This window comes from Pongo abelii, chromosome 13 (genome assembly GCF_028885655.2).
Source record: "Pongo abelii isolate AG06213 chromosome 13, NHGRI_mPonAbe1-v2.0_pri, whole genome shotgun sequence".
NCBI lineage: Eukaryota > Metazoa > Chordata > Mammalia > Primates > Hominidae > Pongo > Pongo abelii.
This window is the reverse complement of record NC_071998.2, coordinates 36,576,428-36,596,776: the sequence shown is the minus strand read 5'-3', so window position 1 is coordinate 36,596,776 and position 20,349 is coordinate 36,576,428. Positions and strand designations below refer to the sequence as shown.

The window sequence follows — 20,349 nt, the reverse complement described above, 5'->3', positions numbered from 1 at the left end:
GAATGGTACTAGCTCTTCTTTGTACATATGGTAGAATTTGGCTCTGATTCTGTTTGGTAGGTAGGCTATTTATTACTAATTCAATTTTGGAGCTCATTATTGGTCTGTTCAGGGATTCAATTTCTTCTTGGCTCAGTCTTGGGAGGATGTATGTCTCCAGGAATTTATCCATTTCTTTGAGATTTTCTAGTTTATGTGCATAATGTTCTCTGATGGTTATCTGTATTTCTGTAGGGTCAGCAGTAATATCCTCTTTGACATTTCTAATTGTGTTTATTTGGATTTTCTAGTTTTTCTTATTAGTCTAGATAGCAGTCTACCTATTTTAGTAATTTTTTTAAAAACCCACTCCCGAATTCACTGATCTTTTGAATGTTTTTTTCATGTCTCAATCTCAGTTCAGCTCTGATTTTGGGTATTTCTTGCCTTCTGCTAACTTTGGGGTTTGTTTGCTATTGGTTCTCTAGTCCTTTTGGTTGTGATGTCAGGTTGTTAAACTGAGGTATTTCTAACTTTTGATGTGAGCATTTAGTGCTATAAATTTCCTGCTTAACACTGCCTTAGCTGTGTCCCACAGATTCTGGTATGTTGCATCTTTTTTTTTTTCTCACATGCTCAGCTCTCCAAGGTTGGCTTCCCCACTGCACACTCGAGTGGCATGTTGCATCTTTGTTCTCAATAGTTTCAAAGAACTTGATTTCTGCCTTAATTTTACTATTTACCCAAAAGTCATTCAGGAGTAGGTTATTCTATTTCCATTTAAATATATGGTTTTAAGTGGATTTCTTAGTCTTGTTTTCTAATTTGATTGTGGTGTGGTCTGAGAGGGTGGTTATTATAATGAGCCTAGTACTCATTATACAGCATTTGCTGAGGAATGTTTTGTGTCCGATTATGTCATTGATTTTAGAGTATGTACCATGTGGCAGTGAGAATAATGTATACTCTGTTGCTTTTGGATGGAGATGTCTGCAGATGTCTATCAGGTACATTTGGTCCAGTGCTGAGTTCAGGTCCTGAATATCCTTGTTAATTTTCTGCCTTGATGATCTGTCTAATATTGTCAGTGTGATGTTGAAGTCTCTCACTATTATTTTGTGGTTATCTAAGTCTCTTCATAGGTCTCTAAGAACTTGCTTTATGAATCTGGATGCTCCTCTGTTGGGTGCATATATATTTGGATTAGTTAGGTCTTCTTGTTGAATTGAAGCCTTTACCATTATGTGATATCCTTTTTTTAATCTTTGCTGGTTTAAAGTCTCTTTTGTCTGAAATTAGGATTTTTCTGTTTTCTGTTTGCTTGGTAGATTTTTCTCTGGCCCTTTATTTTGGGCCTATGAGTCTCACTGCACGTGAGATGGGTCTCTTGAAGACAACATACCAATGAGTCTTGGTTCCTAATCCAGCTTGCCACTATGTGCCTCTTAATTGGGGCATTTCACCCATTTTTTAAAATCTTTTTTGTGTTAAATATTTCTTATTCCTTTTATTTTTTACTTTTAACTTCAGAAGTACACGGGCAGGTTTGTTACATAGGTAAACTTGTATCATGGGGTTTTGTTGTACAGATTATTTCATCACACTGGTATTAAAACTAGTATTCATTAGTTATTTTTCCTGATCCTCTATTTCCTCATACCCTCCATCCTCCAATAGGTCCAAGTGTGACTTGTTCCCCTCTGTGTGTCCATGTGTTCTCACCATTCAGCTCCAATTTATAAGTGAGAATATGCAGTATTTGGTTTTCTGTTCCTGTGTTAGTTTGCTACGGATAATGGTCTCAGCTCCATCCACATTTTTGCAAAGGACATGATTTCATTCTTTTTTATGGCTGCATAGTATTCCATGGTGTGTATGTACCACATTTTCTCTATCGAGTCTATTATTGATGGACATTTAGGTTGATTCCATGTCTTTGCTATTGTGAATAGTGCTGCAATGAACACACATATGCCTGTGTCTTTTTGACAGAATTATTTATATTCCTTCCGGTATATACCTGGTAATGGGATTGCTGGGTCAAATGGTATTTGGTTTTAGGTCTTTGAGGAATCGCCACACTCTCTTCCACAATGGTTGAACTAATTTATAGACCCATCAACAGTGGATAAGCATTCCTTTGTCTCCACTACCTTGCCAGCATCTGTTATTTTTTTGACATTTTAATAATAGTCATTCTGATTGAGAATTATATCTCACTGTGGTTTTGATTTGCATTTTCCTAATGATCAGTGATGTTCAGCATTTTTCATGATTGTGGGCTGTATGTATGTCTCGTTTTGAAAAGTGTTTGTTCATGTCCTTTGCCCACTTTTTAATGGGGTTGTTTTTTTCTTGCAAATTTGTTTAAATTCCTTATAGATGCTGGATATTAGACCTTTGTCAAATGCATAGTTTACAGAAATTTTCTCCCATTCTGTAGGCTGTCTGTTTACTCTGTTGATAGTTTCTTGTGCTGTGCAGAAGCTCTTTCATTTTATTAGATCCCATCTGTGAATTTTTTATTTTGTTGCAATTGCTTTAGGCATGAAATCTTTGCCCATGCCTATGTCCTGAATGGTACTGCCTAGGTTGTCTTCCAGGGTTTTTACAGTTTTTGATTTTACATTTAATCTATCTTTTCTATATGGTATAAGGAGGGGGATCCAGTTTTAACCTTCTGCAAATGCATTTAGGCCATTTACATTCAAGGTTAGTATTTATATGTGTGGGTTTGATCCTGTCATTATGATGTTAGCTGGTTATCATACAGACTTGTTTGTGTGGTTGCTTTATAGCGTCACTGGTCTGTGTACTTCCATGTGTTTTTTAGTGGCTGGTAACAGTTTTTCCATATTTAGAGCTTCCTTGAGAAGCTCTTGTAAGGCAGATCGGGAGGTAATGAATTCCATCAGCATTTGCTTGATTGGAAAGGATCTTATTTCTCCTTTGCTTATGAAGACTAGTTTGACAAGATATGAAATTCTGGGTTAGAATTTTTTTAGGAATGTTGAATATTGGTCCCCAATCTCTTTTGGCTTGTAGGGTTTCTGCTGAGAGGTCTGCTCTTAGTCTGATAGGCTTCCCTATGTAGGTGACCTGACCTTTCTTTCTAGCTGCCTTTAACATTTGTTCTTTCATTTTGACCTTGGAGAATCTGATAATTATGTGTCTTGGGGATGAACTTCTTGTGAAGTACCTTACTAGGGTTCTCTGCACTTCCTGAATTTGAATGTTGGCTTCCCTACCTAGGTTGGAAGTGTTTCCATGGATGATACCCTGAAATACATTTTACAAGTTGCTTATACTCTCCTCATCTCTTTCAGGGACATCAATGGGTCACAGATTTGGTCTCTTTACAGAACTCCATATTTTTCAGAGGTTTTTTTCATTCATTTCTATTCTTTATTCTCTATTCTTGTCTGACTGTCTTATGTCAGAAAGCCAGTCTTCAAGCTCTGAGATTCTTTCCTTCTCTTGTTCTGCTCTGCTATTAATAATTGTGACTGCACTATGAGATTCTTGTAGTGTGTTTTTCAGCTCTATTGGGGTGGTTATGTTCTTTTCTACACTGGCCATTGTGTCTGTCAGCTCCTGCACTGTTTTATTGTGATTCTTAGCTTCCTTGGATTGGGTTTCAATGTGCCCTGAAGCCCAGTGATCTTTGTTCCTATCCATATTTTGAATTTTATTTCTGTCATTTCAGCTATCTCAGCCCAGTTCAGAACACTTGCAGTTGTTTATAGGAAAGAAGGTACTCTGGCTTTTGAGTTGTCAGTGTTCTTGTGCTGGTTCTCATTTTTATGAGCTGGTGTTTCTTCAGTCTTTGAAGTTGCTGACTGTTGGATGTTTTTATTTTCCTTTTATCTTACCTGATGACCTTGAGAGTTTGTGGTATAAGGTGGATTTAGTCTACTGGTTTGTTTCTGGAAGGTTTTAGGGGGCCAAGACTCAGCTCCCAACCTCAGGACTGTGTGCTCGTAGTGCAGTGGCAGCAGCATTCTTCCTCATTTGCATATGCCAGCAGCAGTGACAGCGCAGCAGGGTACATGCTCATCAGCTGTTACAGGGTACCAGTGGGTTACTGGGTGCCTGCCTCCGTCAGGTGTTCACCACAGTGCTGGAGACAGCAGGGTTCCAGAGGTTGGGGACCCCTGCTGGTGATTATTACACATGATTGTGCTGTCTTGGGGATGCATAGGGGCAGGGTGCTGGTGGGCACAGGTCTGTATGCATTCTCTGTGAACTGCATGAAGGGGTGGTTTCTCAGGGTAGGGGAGGGTCTGCTGTTCTCTGTGCCTAGTTTCACTTCTGTGGCAGTGTTGGTGCAAGGGTGTGGTGCTAGTGGGAGTGGGGCTGATTTTCCATGGGTCCACCAAGACTCTGACTGCAATGGTGGTCTGGCAGGGGAAGAAAGAGCAGAGTGCACTCCCACTGCAGCAGTGGCAGAGGAGGGTGCATGCACACAGGCACACTTGACAGAACAAAGGCGGCAAAAGCTGCTCCCATACACACGTGCTGGCAAAGCAATGTGGGAGGTTGCTTTGGGCCCTGGGAAAGTGGCTGTGCGGGGAGGGTGTGGGTGGGCTGGTGTGTGGCTGTGGGGGTTGCTCTGCTGGAGCTCTCCACTAGTCAGGCAGGGTCCACCAGTGCAGAAGCTATGATGTGGGCCCCCAGGGCACCCGAGGCTGCCCTGCAAGTAGGTGTGGCCAGGCTGGGACCTAGGAGAGGCCAGCACACCAAGTGGTGCTCAGATCAGACTGGCGCCATATGGTGGGTAAGACCACCCTGCAGAGTTCAGGTCCAACAGTTCCGCTAGGGCTAAGGTCTCCTATGGGAGCAAGTCAAGCCTAGGGAGATGGGCTTCCCTGGCAGTGCTCTGCTACAGACACTCCCACACCAAGAGCTCTGGGCTCCACTTCAGCTGGCATGATGCCCCTACCATTTCTCTAAGCAGCCAGAGGCCCGTGGTGAAAGTGGCTTGCTCCTTGCCAGTTCAACTCACCAGTTCCCCTGGAGTCTTTAAGGGCCAGGAATGAGTCCCGGTGCATGGTAATCCTGTGAAGAATTCCAAGCTTCCTCCCACTTCAGCCCAGCTTCTGTATCTTCCTTCCATCTACTCTCGGTGCCTTCCCTCTGAATATCTGTTGGGAGTGTGCGCCAGTGTCTTGGTCCATCAGTGGTAGCTGTTCTTCCTGGGTCCATCTGGTTGGCCATCTTGCCCTCTCCCTGCAATTTCTTAACTAAAACAGCATTAATCAACTCTCCTTTAAAGAAATAGCATGGGATGCTATTTAGCATTTTGCCCATAGTAAGATTTCCTTCAAAACTGGAGTCAATCTTCTCGAACACTGCAACTGCTTTATCAACTAAGTTTACGGAATATTCTAAATCCTTTATTGTCATTCCAACAATATTCATGGCATCTTCACAGGGAGTTATTCCACCTCAAGAAACCACTTTCTTGGTCACCTGTAAGAATCAACTCCTTATCTACTAAAGTTTTATTATACGATTGCAGCAATTCAGTCACATCTTCAGGCTCCACTTCTAATTTAAATTTTGCTGTTCACACCACATCTGCAGTTACTTCTTCCACTGAAGTAATGACTCAAAGTCATCCATAAGGGCTGGAATAAACTTTTTCCAAACTCCTGTTAATGCTGATATTTTGACCCTCCCCCATGAATCATAAATGTTCTTAATGACATCTAGAATGATAAGTCCTTTCCAGATGTCTTTCTATTTATGCAACCCAGATCCACCAGAGAAGTCACTACCTATGGCATCTATAGCCTTATAAACTGTAGTTCTTAAATAGCAACACTTGAAAGTCAAAATTAAACATTGATCCACGGGCTACAGCAAGGGTGTTGTGTTGGCAGCCAGGAAAACAACATTCATCTCCTAGTACATCTCCATCGGAGCTCTTGGGTGATCAGGTACATTATCAATGAGCAGTAGTATTTTAAAAGAAATCTTTTTTTCTGAGCAGCTCTCAACAGTGGGCTTAAAATACTCAGTAAATGATGCTGTAAACAGATGTGCTGTTATCCAGACACATTGTTGTTCCATTGATAGAGCACAGGCAGAGTCAACTTAGCATATTTAAGGGCCCTAGGATTTCAGAATGGTAAATGAGCACTGGCTTCAACTTAAAGTTACTGGCTGTATTAGCCCCTAACAAAAGAATCACCTTGTCCTTTGAAACTTTGAAACCACGTATTGACTTCTCCTCTCTAGCTATGAAATTCCTGGACGGCATCCTCTTCCAATAGAAGGCTGTTTTGTCTACACTGAAAATCTGCTGTTTAGTGCATCCACCTTCATAAATTATCTTAGCTATATCTTCTAGATAACTTACTGCAGCTTCTACACAAGCACCTGCTGCTTCACCACGCACTTTTACATTAGTCTCCTTCTCATGAAGCAACCTCTGCTAGCTTCAAACTTTTCTCCTGCAGCTTCCTTACGTCTAAGACTTGATAGAATTGAAGAGAGTTAGGGCCTTGTTCTGGATTAGGCTTTGGCATAAGGGAATGTTATGGCTGGTCTGATCTATCCAGACCCCTAAAACTTTCTACATATCACAATAAAGCTGTTTTGCTTTCTTATCATTTGTATGTTCACTGGAGTAGCAATTTTAATTTACTTCAAGAACTTTTTCTTTATACTAAAAGCTTGATTATTTGGTACAAGAGGCCCAGCTTTCAGCCTGTCTTAGTGTTAGAGATGCCCTCCTCACTAAGCTTAATCATTTCTACCTTTTGATTTAAAGTGACAGATGTGTGACTTTTTCTTCTACTTGAACACTTAAGAGGCCACTGTTGGGTTAGTAATTGGCCCAACTTCAATATCCTTGTGTGTCAAAGAATAGGGAGGTCCAAGGAGAGGAAGAAGACAGGGAAAGAGGTGGTCAGTGGCATAGTGAGAACACACACATTTGTCAATTAAGTCCCCTGTCTTATATGGGTATGGTTCATGGCACCCAAAACAACTGCAATAGTAACATCAAAGATTACAGATCACCATAACAGATACAATAATAATAATAAAGTATGAAATACTGTGAGAATTAACAAAATGCGATAGAGATACCCAGTGAGCACATGCTGTTGGGAAAATGGTTCTGATAAATTTACTGGATGCAAGGTTGCCACAAACTTGCAATTTGTAGAAAGCACAATATCTGTGAAGTGCAATAAAGTGAAGCACAATAAAATAAAGTGTGCCTGTACGTTTATTCACAGCTAAGCCTATTTTCAAGGAAGATGATGGTCAGCACTCACTAGAAAGGCTGTGCTAATACAGCTCTCTTGCTATACAAACCATTGTGGCAGGGTATACTAAATTCTACACAGGCAGCAGAACCTTCTGTAGAAACTACGGGAGGATGTGAAACAGAAAAGAAAGAAAGCAAAAAATCTCAAGTGGTGAATCCACAAAAAAAAATTAAGGTAGCACAAATCAAAAATGAGAAACCAAATGGAGACTTGGGGCCCTGTGGAAATAACATTATGATGACGAATTCTTCTGTGTCTAAACCTTTGTGGATTTCTGGCTAGGATTATTTCTAATAGCAATACTTTGTGTTCTCATTCCTTTCTTCTTTTCATCTACTCAAAAATAGTACATCAAATTATTAAGCAAAGAATAAAGTTAAAAATATGTTGTTTTTTAAATCTAATAAACAAGCTATTTGACAATTCAGGAACATGAAGTTGACCATTATCAATGTAATTACATTAACCTTGTGCCAACTGAGTCTCCTCCACCTTCCCTTATTTCTCTCTTCATAGCGATCAGAGCTTTCCCTAGTATTTTTTTAGTGTGTGACCTACATCTGAGTTTCTCAATTTGTTTTGGTGGAGGGAATCAAAAAGTCAGTTTCTACATCCAATAAAATCTACCACTGAGATTTTGAATATGATATAAAATTGAGAGAAAGAAAAAAGTGGAGGTGGTTTTGTGGCTGCCTTGGAGAGGTTCAATTAATATCTTGGCAGAGATTCCCCGCTATCCTGGAACTTTTCCCTACCTTGCGAGTCTTGGTAAAATGCTATACAGGTAACTCCCCTCAGAGGCTGGACTGGAGAGGTGATTTAAGCCAACTGGGAGTCAACTACGAACCCTAGATTGGAGAATAAAGTCAAACAGCTATAAATACATAAGGTCTCTACCCTAGATGAACCAAAGTCATCCCACCCCTCTTCAGTGTCTTCATAATAATTCTGTGATGTGGTGGTTTAGAGTACAGGCTGAATGACAGAAGACATATTCTCATCTCAGCCCTTATACATACTTGCACAATGTATAATAACCAAATTACTTAATTTACCTGAGTCTTGCTTTTCTATCTACCAAATGGGGAAAATAATACCTACTTCATAGGGTTGTGAGAATAAAATGATGTAAGAATTAAACAAAATAATGTACGTACAAGTTTGCCACAGCAGCTAGCATCTAGCAGATCTTCAATACAACCTAAAATGCAATCTATTTTATCCTTTTCCGTTCTTTTGAATGACAAAAGTCATCAAATAAATGATAATGATGATAAATATGATCATTTTGGACTGGATGTGTATGTCTCCCCAAAATCAACATTTTGAGGCCCTAACCCCAAGTATTTCTGTATTTACAGATGAGGCCTCTAAGGAAGTGATTAGGGTTAAATAAGCTCATAAGGGTGGGACCCTGGCTCTAATAAGATTGGTGGCCTTATAAGAACAGACACCAGAGAGCTTCTCCTCTCTCTCCTTCCACATGCACACACTGAGGATAGGCAATGTGAGGACACAGTAAGAAAGTGGTCATCTGCAAGCCAGGACAGGAGAAACCAAATCAGCTGGCACCTTGCTTTAGGTGCCATGAGGAAATAAATTAATGTTGCTTAAGCCACCTTTGGAACCATGAGAAAATAAATTAATGTTGCTTAAGCCACCCAGTTTATACTATTTTGTGACAGCATTCCAAACATACAAATGAAGATGATGACAAATGCCTTATTCCAACAAAGGAATAGACTAGATAAGGAATGATAAATTATATTTACTGGATGTTTGTTTTTTGTTTGTTCCTCAATTTTCCCTTGTAGGTCATTTTGGTGTTGCTGATGAAGGCACATTAGCAAACTGGGCCCAATCACTGTATATTTTTGCAGAGGCTATTGTTCTAATTAAAATCTAATGCCCTGAGCCACTAATGATGACAGGACAGTTTTCAGATCCAAGACCACTAAGGCTCCAAGAAGAGCTAGATATTAGAGGGAGTTTCAGGAAGAAATATTGTCTGACTACATTAAGGAGCCAAGTCAAAGTCAGAGTGCACAGGTTACAAGTAATCTAGGGTTGGGAGTGGAGGGATGGACAGTCTGGAGGAGAAAACAGAAGTTGTAAGAACAACAACAACAGTGACAGCTGTCAGTGTTTCTGCTCCACGCAGGCATTACTGAATTATTTCCAAACCTCCCTGAAGCACTGCAAGGTAAGCATCTTCATTCTCATTTTATTCTCTTTATATAGAATGTACAGAAATGATACTTCATAACCCAAATCTAATACAGATTCTGATTCATAACCCAAATCTGATTCATGAAAGGGAATCCTCTGTTGTTCAAAAACAAAATAATACCAAGTTTTTTCATTTGTACCTGCTCCAGTTGTGCTCCCCTTTCACTAAATGTATCTCCAAAGTCCTACCTAGGGATAAAATATCAATACATGTTAAACAAGAATTAAAGTAAAAGTGTGCATTTTTAGATATTTCCTCTAAACAGCTAAGCTGCTCTGGAAATACCTCTTAAAGTTTATAAATCATTTCCCTAAAAACACCCAGAAGCAGCTCAAATAACTCAAGAAACAGGAGAGAGGAAACAAGAAGACTGAAAGAAGACTTGAAAACCTAAAAGCCCCAAGCCCAACTTCAGCGAAGAGAAGTAAAGTCCAAACAACAATGTGAATTGGCAGGGTGTTGACATGGCTGCCCTCTGGGCCGCAGTAGCAATCTCATACTCAAATTGTCATCACTAGCCTTTTATGTTAATCTTTCTACCAGCATTTGGTAATCTGATATAATCACAAGGAAAAAGTGCTTATTCCCCCATATGGTGAGGAAGTCCCTGCCCTTTGGAATTTTGTCTGCCATAGAACTGAACATATTATCACAAATGTGTTTTTCTTACAGTGAAGAGCCATTTATATATTCTTAGTTTGTTTCTGCCTGTATTGAGAGGAATTATCTTTTACCAAGAAGCCCAAAAGAAAAACTATTTCATTTCCTAATGATAGACATTAACACATGGCATTCTAAGACAAATAAACATGTTACACTTTTACAACAGAAATAGAGAAAAAATCCTTTCCTAATTAATTTATAATTAGTTTTCTCTTCTGGAGCTCTAACTTGTACTGGACTTTGAGCAAGAAAAAAAATCCTTAAAAAGTAACAGAAAAGTTCAACTTTGGTTCTATCAGGTTTGATATCCAGAAGAAAATGCAAACTTCCATTGATTACACCGTAAAACATCTACTACTCTAAAGACAATGGCTGTTTAAACGCCTGAAATAAAGAATCAAGAGTGGACCACACTTGAAGAAGCTAATAAGTAGTAAGGCACTTTTCAAACACAATGGGATGGTTAACATAAAATTAAGAATGCACAGATTTCATAACTATTGCTGGTAAAAAGAAAATGTAAACAAAAAAAAGAACTTACTGCTCATTTATTTAAAACATGAAGTAACAAATTATAGAAATGTCTTCATGTAATAGTTTCATATTTAAACCGTCACAATATTTATTTATAAGGGGAAAATTTATATTTTTAGAAATACTACTCTCTTTAAATGATGCCCAGAAATCCTACTAAAAATTTACTCTGTAACTTAATTCTACTGAGCCATTTTAGAAATATTAAAAATATGACCACCCCTAGTTAAAATGTATATTTCCCCCAAAAAACTTCAATTTTAAGAACTACATTTATTTTTGTACAAGCAACACACACACACACACATACACACACACACAGTAATCACTTAAAGTGTATGACGGGATATCAATGGATGAATCTGGAGAAATAGGACTCTTTATCTCCAATCACATATTGTCAGCATGGATATTGGCCTCTCACTAGAGTTTTATTACTCAGATTATTTCTGATACATAAAATGTCTTAAAAAAAACATAACTGGGATCAATTTAGTCCCAATTTCCGTGTCATAAAATCAGACTCCAATCCTTCTTCAATACAAGAAGCTTACTTTTCATTTACCCCTAAATTCACGATCAGTGACCGCAGGGTTGAGACGGAATTGCTGAGAGGATAAGCTGCTGCCTGGGGTTGGAAGTAAGTAAACTTTTCTTCTTTCTGGGAATACTAATGCTTGCTAGAACTCTGCCAAAACACGGGTTCTCAGCCCTTGCTGCTTCCTAGAACCCCTTCAGCTTCTAAAACCTACTGATGCTTGGACCCTGACACCACAGCTTAACAAATCAGAATCTCTAGAAATAGGGCCTGAGCATTGTTATGTTTATAAAAGCTTCCCACAGAATTCTAATGTGCTGCTGGGGAAGAGACCACACATATAAGGCTTTGAGATGGATGGATGTCACATATAGTCAGCTTATTATTGTTAACAAGGTGGTGAACCAACAGTGTTCAGTGGAAGAAAAATGAGGGGAAGTTTCCGTGATGAATTGATAACTACTGGAGAAGGCTCCATCTATAGATACAAGAAGATGGAGTCAATAGTCAGGAGACTGTAAGTCCTGGGGATGACTTCATCACCAGCAAGCTGTATGAGTTCAGGCAAATCATCTAAGTCCCCGGGGCACAGAACTGAGGGAGAAAGGAGGGGGGAGGGCTCACCACTCCCAACCAAGGCAGCCATACCTGTATTTGTTTTATATGTTAGGCTTCTGCGTGAAACTTCACTTCATGAAAGAATTCTGTGGCCAAAACCAGTTTGAATACAGCCGATCTAGATGTTCTTTAAGGTCTCTTCTGAGATAATTTTACAACATCCCATAAATATCAGGAACTGGCCCACCAGGCCTACAAAGAAAAGAACTTAAGATAATCACAATGATGCTTGCTCTCCGCAGTTACTCTTCCCACTGGTTTATTTTGTGGGCAAAAGGCTTTTATCCAAGGTCCGCCTACAAACGCAGTGGCTCTTCCCTCTCCTTTTATCTGTCAGGTACTCAATAACTCCCGTGATTTTTCCCTCTTAACACTGCACCTGACTACACCCCCTTACAGGTCAATTCTGATTACCTGTAAAGTAAATATCAACTCACATTGAGATTACAGAGTACATTTGAGGCTCTAAAACATTTTTCTGGAGACACATTTTCACTATGGAATAAAGAGGATAAATGTGTGCCAGCTCTCTGTTGAGTTTACTCATCCAAATGAACCCTCCACCATGGGAGGCTGACTTGCAGGGGATGACAGAAGCAGATTCCCCAGTCCTCTGACTTCCCATCAGGGCCAGCAAGGAGGAGCCCTGATAGGAAACCAGAGGACAGGAAAGGAGGGAAGCTGGTATACCCATTTTCTGGGCTTACTCCTGGTGGGGCTGCCACAGATTGACTGTGACCTTCAACTGGAATTCTCCATTCTTCTCAAAGTGGCTGTCTCCTTGCAGGTTGCAGTAACCACTCCCCCCATCACATTTATGCCAACTGGTGAAAACCATCTTGGCTTTTATCAGGGTTGCTCACACTCTACTCTTTGCTTTTAAATAGTTCCTTTATTGAACCTTCCATGAATTATCCTAATTTTAATGAGCCATTTTCTGATAGACTCCTGACACCTGACACATATTTGTTCATCAAGGATTTCTACTTCTAGGTATTTAAAGAAATAACGAGATGCACGCAAAATTTCAGGGGTGTTATTAACGATTTTGGACAGATATATCACAATCAGGACTAATAGGAAAGGATGCCACCTATACCACCTGCTATGTGCCCTTAGCTTACTGGATCATCAGCAGTCCAGGAGAGGGAGACGGGGAAACACAGGATATGACTGTTTTCTCATCAATATGGAAATATTTCAGTATTTTAACAACCAGTATGGCTAAACTGGCTGATAGTCAATTCTACAAATAATAATCCTTATGCAGAATGACATAACAGCAAACAAAACTGGAAAAAATATATTTCAATAATAAATTATTATTTATTATAAACCGTAAAGGTTCATATCATAGAATGCAATGAAGCATAAAAAAAGTCTTGGACAAGTATTTACTGATTTGTGAAGATACAAACTACTTAGCAAAAAGCAGAGCAGTTACAAAATATCATAGGCTGTACAATCTCAATTTTATTTAAATATGTATGTATATATATATTTACATCTTTAAGTAAATAGACTGAGGAACTATATCAAAATGCTAATACTAACGTTTATGAGTAGTGGAATAATAATTTAATTTTCTTCTTTACAAATGTATGTTTTCCAAAATTTCTGCCATTAAACTGATGTATTTTATAGCAAAGATAACATTACTTTTTAAAAATGGAGCACAGTAAAAAAAAAGCTGCTACATTTTAAACTGAATCTTAAAAATCTTTTAGTTATTGTGGTAAAGCATTTTCACTTCATCAGAACAAAGATTTACTACTTTACCTTGATATATCAGGGAATAGAGAACAGAGATGAACTTGATGCAGTTCGGCATCACGGACCCGACAACCAAGTGGAGATGGTTGTCAGATAAAAAAATAATGTATCACTACGATACAAGCAAAACCAGAAATATCTAAAGATACAAAAATACAGGGAAAAGACATATAAATTTTTTTTCTGGAAGGAGGTCATGGAAAGCTTCACAGAGGAAGTGATGACTGAGCAGGATTCTGAAGGCTAAACAGGAGTTCAAAAACCAGATATGGCAGGATGAAGCTTTTCTAGGAAAGAAACACCCCCATGCAAATGTTCTCAAGCATGAAACAGCCAGGAACTAAACAGAATTAGCTCTGCTTTCTTTCTCCTAAAATAGAAACTTGCAAGGATCTTGACTTTGACTGGAAGGAATAAGCATTTATGAAAAACATTCTAAGTGACAAAAATTGAGCTAGTGTTTTGTTTTGTTTTGTCTTTAATGGAGGAAATGAGAAAACTGAGGCTCCGGTTAGTAAGAACCCTCTTAGATATTCCTGGAATTTACACCCTGATGGGTGGTTAGTTACTTTATCTACATAGTATTCTCATGTATATATACTATTATCGTATTCTATCAGTTGTTCTCATTACATAGAAAGGATTAAGATAAATTGCTGGTGTTCAAGGTTTTGGATTTACCTACTAGCACACTTCCTCATTGCCGCAGGAGTTAAATATTAACTCATGCTGATACCTGTCCAACATGTATGTACATGTGTGGGTGGGTGGGTTTAGGCGCAGGTGGAAATGGAATATTGCAAAAATATCAGCAGTTTGGTGAGCAATTAATCAGGAAATAATGAGTGCTATACTGGAATAATCACCTTAAAAGTAAAACCTTCAATGAAAGCAAATCTTTCAGAAGTTCAATATGGGAATTAAATTACTTTAAAATTATAGAATGTTCTAAACTTTTGCATTTATTGTTTTGAAAATATTTTTCAATGGTAGGCATTTTCAATCATTTATTTTATTACAAGGGGTTAATTCTGGGATTATTTTTTGCTACTTCTCAAGTTAAGTATGAAAACCATAATTCTTTTTTTATCTTCTGGTTGGGTTTAATTATGACAATGTCAGTAATATGGTTTAGTTGTGTCCCCACCCAAATCTCATCTTGAATTTCCACATGTTATGGGAAGAACCTGGTGGGAGGTAATTGAATCATGGGGGCAGGTCTTTCTCGTGCTATTCCTGTGATTGTGAATAGGTCTCACGAGATCTCATGGTTTTAAGAAGGGGAGTTTCCCTGCACAAGCTCTCTTCTCTTGTCTGCTGCCATGTCAGACTTGCCTTTCTTTCACCTTCTGCCATGATTGTGAGGCTTCCCTAGCCATGTGGAACTGTAAGTCCATTAAACCTCTTTCTTTCGTAAATTGTCCAGTCTCAGGTATGTCTTTATCAGCGGCATGAAAACAGACTTATACAATCAGTGATGGCATAATTGGGAAGTTAAGTATCATTAACTTGGTAAGGTTATTATTCATGTTTCAATGATAAAGAATTTACCATTTCAGATGAACTCACCTAGTTTCCTTTTCTTCTTTTCTTTTTTTTTTTATTTCAATAGCTTTTAAGGTACAAGTGGTTTTTGGTACATGGATGAATTGTATAGTGGTGAAGTGTGAGATTTTAGTGCACTGTCATCAGAGCAGTATACATTATACCCGATATGGACTTTTTAAATCTCTCACCCCCCACTGCCTCCCACTCCCTCTTGAGCCTCCAAAGTCCATTATACCACTCTGTATGCCACTGTGTACACATAGCTTAGTTCTCCCTTATAAGTGAGAATATACAATATTTGGTTTTCCATTTCTGAGTTATTTCACTTAGAATAACGTCCTCAAAATCCATCCACATTGCTGCAAAAGACATTATTTCATTCTTTTTTATGGCTGAGTAGTATTCCATGGTGTATATATATCACACTGAAAAATGTAATTTTTTAATATGTCTATGTGAGCCAAAATCTACAAATGGTTAATGCAGATATTAGGTCAAGTGTCACTCTACAGTCTCCTGAATAGTACAGAAATCAAATTTAAACCCAGTGCAATTTTTTCACCATTAAGAAATTTTATTTGGCCATGAATTTATTTGGCCAAGACAATAAATTCAGTTTTTCTTCAGCATGAACCAAATTACTTCCTTAGATGCACATTACTTTACTCCAGTTAGATCTCTGTTTTTTGAATCCCAGGCATCCTAAAAGAATATTTTGTTAATTCTACTATAGCTCAATCTTATACCACTTGACTTCAATGGGCCACTATGAAAAAGGAAGCTGAGTTGAGCTCCTTTAAAGTCTTAAAAAGTAAATTAACATTGACCAAGCACTTTGAGGATAAAATAAAATGTCAAGAGTAATAATTATTCTTAAAATGAAAATAAAATCACAAGAAGTTGCCATTCTATAATTTTTTTGTGATATTCATTTTTTTTTATCTAATATCCCCCAAAGTCAGGAGGCAGTGTAGATGTACGAATATTGTCTGTATTTTCTTTCAAGTAAATGCAAAGCCAAACAAACAAGCAAACAAAACACAAATGCACTTTTCACACCACGTTTTGCTCTCCACAACTTTTAGGCTCTAAGTACATACAAGCATGTATGAAAAAACAAATGCACTTATTTTCACACCACATTTTGCTCTTCACAACTTTTAGGACCTAAGTACATCATGCATGTTTTAAATGCATGAAAGAAGCACTGCATTTAAAAGCAGTGAGACAGAAATGGACCAGATAGGCTTGGTGTGATAGTGACCACAATTCCAATAACTATAAAGGAGAGGAGAGGTGGACTACATCCTCTAAGCGGACTCTACTGAGCTTCAACACTATCTGTGCTACCCAAAATAACCAAGTGTTGGAAATCAGCTCTTTTATTCTATCATCAAAAAGCATGATTCAGATTGACAATGGAAATTTGATTAATTATATAATTATTAACAATTTTAAAAACTTTAAATAGTAAATCTCTCAAAAGACAAAATCCTTGGTGCATCTAGTAGTGAGAACTTAATTCTAAGAATTTAGAAGAACCTAGTGATTTCCTTGCTGGAAATTATAACCCACGGTTAAGCCTGAGGTTAGATGCCCACCCACCCCACACCCCCATTATTTCTGCCTACTAATAAGCATTTGTACTGTGTGGCCTTTCCTTAAAGCACTTTTTTTTTTTTTACATTTTCAAGTGAATACATGGTATGTGTACTTGGGGGTTGGAGCACCTGAAGACAAAGTGAGAAGCATTGTTGAGACAACATATCAGAAAATTCTTGCCTCTAGACAATCACTTAGGGGCTCGGCTTCTGGAGAAAAATGGCATTCAGTTTGTGAAATCCTTGACACACTTTTAATTTAGTAATTTTATTAGCATAATATGCCTACTAGCAAAAGAAGAAACGCAATTGTTTAAATTTTCCCTCATTCTGATAATGAATGTCAAACATTTTTTTAAAACATTTTAAAGGATGAGCCAACAACTTTAAAATAAATTAAAACATCATTAATTTTTAGTAGGTCTATTTAAAGAATAATTTTGATTTTTGCATACTATTATTTATTTAGTCTTTTCTGTATCTTGCAGGGTATTACTAAATTTATAATCTAGTGTCCAAAGATTTAATGAAAGCTCATTGCTTATAACAATCTGAGAAAAATAATATTAACAGTATAAAGGCAGAACACAGCTGGCTAATTTAAGTGAATACAATTTTTAAAAGCATTTACTCCATTAGGACTCATAATTACAGTATTTTGCCAGTAAATCTGTAAACATTTCATATCATATGTATTAAAAGATCATGCTTCTGAATTAGTAACTCTTAAAAGGTAAAATTAAATATTCATAAATTTCAATAATTTGAAACACCGCAGTTTGAAATTAATTGATAAAAGTATCCCCAAGTCCAGGAAGATAATAAAATTGCTATCTTTTGTGTTACTGAAATATAATTTGTGTTATTCCTCAATTAGTAACCCCTACAATTTTAACTGTGGTGATAAAGTGTTCTACAATATGCAAGGTGGCAATTTCAAAACCTTCCCCTAAAATCAGTATTCTCAAGTCTTTTAAACTCATAACTAACCAAGCAGAAAACTTTCATATAAAAAGTCCAGCAAAGCTATGAGTGGTTAGACAGGTTAACACCAACCTACAGAGGAATGGAACAGAAAATACACATCAAAATCATTCAGGGATCAAGGGCAGCAAACTCTTGAAATGGTTAGAGAAATCACGGTGTGGCATATTTCTCTTAGCCAAGTAGGGTCATTTCTGAGTTGGTCCTTCTCAGTAACCCAAATGAATGAATGCTCTTTTAAAGTGCCCATTAACTGAGGTGCATTTTTCTGGCTGTTTTTATAAAGTACATGCCATAACAGGTACTTGTTTGGACAAAGATAACATCACTTTGTGTTCACATGCAAGTATGGCTTGTCACTTGGCACTTTGTGAATTACTTCTCAAAAAGAAGTCCTACTTTCAGCAATTCTTGAGGAAACACACAAGGGACCTCCCTACAGCCACTGATTTTAGGAGGTAGGGATTAAAAGTGTCAGGAATAGAGCATCTATTTTTGCTTATGTTCTAACTGGAAGTATAGTTACCACTCAAGCCAACTGGAAGCAGGAAAGCCTTCAAGATAATACATTAGAAGAAAAGTTAAGAGGGACACTGGAGATCACAATCCAATTGAAGAAAGAACCATTGAGTCATAGGATATGAAAATTTGGATGGAACCTTTATTAAACTAGACAGGATAGTCTAATAGCTTCATTTAACCAATTCAGAAAAGTATAAAAACAAGTCTTCAGTGAGACCTCTCACCCTACAAGAAATACAAAATCTATAATAAAGATCAAGTAATAAAATAGGGCTTGCAGTTCCTAACCGTTCACAGTGGACATGCTCCCAATACCTGCAATATACATACATTTTTACTTTCTATGTTTAATGCTGTTTCTACAAAGTCTGCCACGTGTATATGATCATCTGGTCATGCAGTAAAAAAGCATCACTCTAAAGTGGTATGGTCTACATTGGAAAGCAAGTGTTATTCCAGCGTCTAAGTTTCTAAATACTTGAATATTTTTGCCTCCCACCAGAACTGACTATAAATATAATTATTAACCATCCCAGACAAACTATAAAGACTCTAATAAAAGTAGACTCAAAGGATAAACATATCGCATATTGAAGAATGTTACTAGAATGAATATGTCATCCTATATTTTGGATTAATAGGGCTCAAACTATGAAATTTGTCATGTAATTTCAGAAAAAGCAAAAAAGTTTGAATGTAGAGAGAAAGGAATAGGAGTTCATATAGCCACTAGACTCACATTTTTTACATGAACCATTGTAGGATACGCATTTTACATCATGACCTGGTACACAATACATACATAACTAAAACAAAACTTTTACAAAGCAAGACTTATCACTATGTGCAATGCACTCTGATATTTCTCTATTTCTATTTAACTTCTTAAGTAATGCTCATGGTGACCCACAAAACTGATTTCCTGATACACTAATGAATCAGATCCACATTTTGAAAAACATTTTACCAGAAGACTATCAAATCTTCTTGCCCATGGCATATTATTCATAAATCCCAGCATTCTTCCCAGCAAGTTCAGCTAAGCTTCAGAACCCATTTCAAACAAGCGTTCCAAGCAGCGAGTATCAACTATAGTTGGGACACAGTCACCACCTAAGTTTTAAGAGGACAAAGTGCAGGGACAGAGTAGCTATTTTTATTATTTTGCACTGTTTGTACTCCCAGTGCTTGCAGAGCATCCAGAACAGAGTGGGCACTCAAATATCCACTAAGAGGTGAATCAGTAAACGGCCACTAAGAAGATCAGAGGGTAAGCTTCGGTTTCTGAAGGCCCTCTGTAGCTCCTAGCACTCCATCTTTTGGCTATTTTGCTATCTTTAAATATAAAGCTTTCAAAATTCAATCACTTTGAGTACTGTACGTACCCTCCCTGCTCTCCAAACTCCACCTTTTAATAAGAGTTACCTGCACTAGGCTACTTGATGGTATCTCTGTTATTTTCAAAAACAATTAATTTACACTTAAGGAATTACCAAAAAAGATTACAAATCATGGTAGAGTCCCTTGATAACTGGAAGGAAGGACCTGCCAAAACATGGACTGGATATTAGTGCACATATTTTCTTATTTCAACCCTTCAACAATCTAATTAGTTTCATATCATCAACCCATTTTACTGGTGGGAAACCAAACACTTAGAAAAAAGAAGTGAGGTCACACAATTAGTAAATGCTTGGCAGAGCCAGGATTTTAAACTAGGTATTTCATTGCTCTTTATTATACCTCAGCTGCTCTTAAAAATGGCATATTAAATTACAAAGAAACAATGACCAGAAGCCTCAAACCCATTTGAAGTGTGTGAATTGTTAACAAGTTATCGTGCTGGAAAAATAAAACCCTATAACTTAGTAACATACTTCATCACATAACTTTACTTTTTCTTTGCCAAATCTTTGTGAGTTATTCACTGCTGGGTATGTTTTTCTTGGCAGCTGTTAATCTTGGCTCCGACATAAGTTCTTACTGTAGAGTAATTCAGATACGTTAAGTCCTCTATTACACAGAGAAAAAACAAGACTCTCTCTCGTGTGTATGCGTGTGTGTGTGTGTGTGTGT

At 37.7% G+C, this 20,349-nt stretch overlaps 1 non-coding gene across 1 annotated transcript; it reads right to left on the bottom strand.

Moving 5' to 3' along the window:
- Positions 1-608: 608 nt before the first annotated feature.
- On the bottom strand, positions 609-684 carry LOC112135033 (small nucleolar RNA SNORD55/SNORD39). Its single transcript, XR_002916349.1, has one exon. It is a non-coding gene; the product is annotated as a small nucleolar RNA SNORD55/SNORD39 (small nucleolar RNA).
- Between the last annotated feature and the right edge of the window lie 19,665 nt (positions 685-20,349).